The sequence below is a fragment of the Colobus angolensis genome, unplaced genomic scaffold (assembly GCF_000951035.1).
Source record: "Colobus angolensis palliatus isolate OR3802 unplaced genomic scaffold, Cang.pa_1.0 Scaffold46, whole genome shotgun sequence".
Taxonomy (NCBI): domain Eukaryota; kingdom Metazoa; phylum Chordata; class Mammalia; order Primates; family Cercopithecidae; genus Colobus; species Colobus angolensis.
This window is the reverse complement of record NW_012118043.1, coordinates 8,003,393-8,006,474: the sequence shown is the minus strand read 5'-3', so window position 1 is coordinate 8,006,474 and position 3,082 is coordinate 8,003,393.

The following is a 3,082-nucleotide window of genomic DNA, read 5'->3' as shown; positions in this document are numbered from 1 at the left end:
AAAAAAAAATAGCTGGGTGTGTTAGTACACACCTGTAATCCTAGCCACTTGGGAGGCTGAGGCGGGTGGATCACCTGAACATAGTTCAATGCTGCAGTAAACTATGATGGTGCCACTGAACTCCAGCCTGGGCAAAGAAGCAAGATCCTGTTTCTAAAAACAAAAACAAAAAAGAAGAAAAAGAAAGAAGGACAGAAAAGGGGAGCCAGGCACAGTGACTAAACACCTATAATCCCAGAACTTTGGGAGGTCCAGGTGGGTGGATCACTCGAGGTCAGGAGTTCAAGACCAGCCTGGCCAACATAGTGAAACCCTGTCTCTACTAAAAATACAAAAAAAAAAAATAGCCAGACATGGTGGCGGGCGCCTATAATCCAAGTTACTCGGGAGGCTGAGGCAGGAGAACTGCTTGAACTCAGGAGGTGGAGGTTGCAGTGAGCCGAGATCACACCACTGCACTCTAGCCTGTGTGACAGAGACTCCATCTCAAAAAAAAAGAAAAAAGAAAAAAGAAAGAAAGACAGAAAAGGGAAGGGGGAAAGCAGAAAGGGGAAAGGAAAGAGGAGGAAAGGAAAGGAGGGAAAGAGGGTGGGAGGGAGGGATTCTCATCTCTATTAAGATATTACAAGTTACCTTGCCTGTGGAAAACTCCATTATTAATTTGTGAGGGAAAAAAAAAGAGAGAAAAATGGTCAAATAATGTTAGTATTGTTATTTAACAAAAAAAAAGTTACGGCCAGGCGCAGTGGCTCACGCCTGTAATCCCAGAACTTTGGGAGGCTAAGGTGGGTGGATCACGAGGTCAGGAGATCGAGACCATCCTGGCTGACACGGTGAAACCCCGTCTCTACTAAAAATACAAAAAAATTAGCCGGGCGTGGTGGCGGGCGCCTGTAGTCCCACCTACTCAGGAGGCTGAGGCAGGAGAATGGCGTGAACCCAGGAGGCAGAGCTTGCAGTGAGCCGAGATTGCGCCACTGCACTCCAGCCTAGACGACAGAGCGAGACTCCGTCTCAAAAAAAAAAAAAGTCTGGACCTTCCAGAGCTCAGGGACCTCTTGGGGTCCCCATACTGTATTTTGAGTACCAATCCTGCTCTACTCTGTGGTCCACAATACCCTAGATAGGATCTATACCTATCACTTGTATTTACCCCAACATATCAGAATTATCTGTTCATTTGCCAGTCTCTCTTGAAGTTTCTTAAAACTAAAACCATGAGCCATGAACCTTCTTCAACTTTGCATCCCCAGTGCCTCATACAGCACACAACACATATCCTCTCAATACATGTTGGATATAGGAAAATATTCACACACTCTAATATATTAATATAAAGGTGTATGTGAATAAAGCGGAGTTTCCCATGGCCAACTCTTTAGCTAAAAGAAATGTACAAAAGAAAAATCTTATGATAAACTGACAGCAATGTCATAAGTAGAATAAAAGATACAGTCAAACCTGGTATGACCATATTAGATCAGACCTTTTCAGGAAGTTTAGCCCTGAGGGAACAAGGAAAGCAGATCCTAAAGGGCATCTTAAACTGTAAACAAACACCCACTGCTCTAGTCTTCCACCAGAATAAAAAGTATCCACCTCTGCAAGCAGACAATTAAACCACTGTTTTTAAAAAGGTTGGGAAGGGAGGTGGTATCAAGGCAGGGAGAGTACCAGAGACTGGATGACTAAGAAAGAACATAAACAAGTATCCTCAACTTATGAAACTTATGTATATTTTAAATTTTGTCAAATTAGAATATGACAAAACACATTTTCCTGTCTTTATTTGCATTAGTTTTTAAATCAATGCCTCTTTCCATTTATACGAATGACCCCCATCCTCCCAATCCAAGTAAACACCAACATGATAGCATTACTGAACACAGGACACACATTTGCCTCTCTTGCTTATTATTACACGTGGCCCAGTACCTTGATGCTTAACAAATATATCTAGATTGTTCATTAATTGGATATCTGAAGCAGCACTTGGGCCAAGGGAAAAGACTTGCTTTTGCAGAAAAGTCCTGGGATGAGGTGGAGGGAAGGTGTCATACAAGCCAAGACACAGAAGAAACTCTTGGAAGAGGCTCAGGTGTGAAGGGAAAATTCTATGCTGAGTTTTACCACAAAGGCACTAGGGAAGTCACTGGAGCTGATGGCCTCCTTCTCTGGGCCTCCATTCTCAAACACAACATGAAGCTCTAAAATGCTTAGCTCTCTACCTTGATTTTCAGAAAGTCTCTGTGGCTCGTCTATCTAGGAAAGCTCCAGGCTCTCAGGAGAATAAATTTGACATTCCAAAGGTGTGAATTTTGACCAGAATCAATTCACTGGAGGCCCACATCAACACAGCAAAGCATTCAATTATTGTTAGATAATTTACAAACAGGTTAATACTGTTTCCACATCTTCTAGATAAGAAAATAGGTATAGAAGCAACTTTACAGGCCAGGTGCAGTGGCTCACACTTATAATCCCAGCACTCTGGGAGGCTGAGACAGAAGGACTGCTTGAGCCCAGAATAACATAGCAAGACTCCACCTCTACAAAAAATAAAAAAATTTTTTTAAAAATAAAAAAAGAAGTAACCTCACAAATCACTTGACCTCTTACAGAGAAAAAATACATTAATATTTTATTTAAAAAAACAGGCCAGGCATGGTAGTTCATACCTATAATCCTGGCACTTTGGGAGGCCAAGGCAAGAGGATGGCTTGAGCCCAGGAGTTCAAGACCAGCCTGGGCAACAGAGCAAGAGCCCCTCGCTACAAAAAAATTAAAAATCAGCCAGGCGGCCGGGCGCGGTGGCTCACGCCTGTAATCCCAGCACTTTGGGAGGCTGAGGCGGGTGAATCACGAGGTCAGGAGATCGAGACCAACCTGGCTAACACAGTGAAACCCTGTCTCTACCAAAAATACAAAAAAATTAGCCAGGTGTGGTGGTGGGCACCTGTAGTCCCAGCTGCTCGGGAGGCTGAGGCAGGAGAATGGCGTCAACCCAGGAAATGGAGTTTGCAGTGAGCCAAGATCACGCCACTGCACTCCAGCCTGGGAGACAGAGCAAAACTCCATCTCA